Raw genomic sequence first — 1,207 nt, forward strand, 5'->3', positions numbered from 1 at the left:
GACCTTGATGGAAAATATTTCTCGAGCCTCCGGCTTCGTCAAAAAATCGATAATACCAAAATTAGGGTTTTCGTCAAACTTCGGGTTTTCCCGTCGTGCTTCGATCCCGTCGTGCTTACTTCCCGTCCTGCTTAACTCCCGTCCTGCTTCCAACTTATAATATCTTCCAAATGATATTCTGGTGATAGCCATTAAGTTTTGCGGAAAACTTAGTGGCTAAGAAATGATGGGTTTCTGAAACGTCGAGCTTCTAAACCGTCGTGCTTCCAAAAATGTTATGCTTCCAAAACATCCTTCTGATCAATCTAACACTTTTCTAACCATGGTCCAGCAGCTTATGGTTCACCCATGATCAATTCTTCGACCATCCATTGCCCGCGGTACGACCACTAAATAATAATACTTTTTTTTTTTTAACGGGTTTCTACATTCTCCCCCCGTTAACAGAATTCGTCCTCGAATTCTAAGGCTTTGAGGGGCCTCCTTCTTCCATTACAACGTCCTCTCGGAAAAACTTCGGGTGATCGGTTTTAAATCTCGCTTCATCCTCCCAAGTAACATGAATCCTGTTTTGTCTTCCCCAGAACACTTGTACTTGAGCAATCTCACGATTTTTGAGCTTCCGAATACGCCGTTCTCCTAATCTGATTGGTCCTTCCGGATACGTAAGGTTTGTCTCCAACTCCTCGATTCTCTCGGGCTCAACAGTACTTGGATCCCGTATATGTTTCCGAAGCATGGAAACATGGAATACTGGATGTAGATGCATATCTGCTGGCAGATCCAATCGAAGCTACCTCACCAACTTTCCCGATGATCTTATACGGACCAATGAACCTGACCGCAAGTTTCCCGACCTTGCCAAATCTGTCCTTCCCTTTCTGTGCAGTAACCTTCAAATAGACCCAATCTCCTATCTCAAAAGTTACTTCTTTCTTGACTGGTCTGCGTACTTCTTCTGACGGTCTTGAGCCTTCTTCATGTTGGCCTGAATCGTCTCCAGTTTAATCATGGTCTCCTGAACAATAGGTGACCCAAACATTCTTCTTTCGCCCACTTCCGTCCAACACATAGGCGTCTTGCATGGCCTTCCGTATAATGCTTCATAAGGTGACATCCCTATGCTCGAATGATGACTGTTGTTATACGACGAGACTCAACCAACGGTAAATGCTTCTCCCAAGTTCCTCTGCCCATCGAGAATACA

This window comes from Brassica rapa, unplaced genomic scaffold (genome assembly GCF_000309985.2).
Source record: "Brassica rapa cultivar Chiifu-401-42 unplaced genomic scaffold, CAAS_Brap_v3.01 Scaffold1004, whole genome shotgun sequence".
Lineage (NCBI taxonomy): Eukaryota > Viridiplantae > Streptophyta > Magnoliopsida > Brassicales > Brassicaceae > Brassica > Brassica rapa.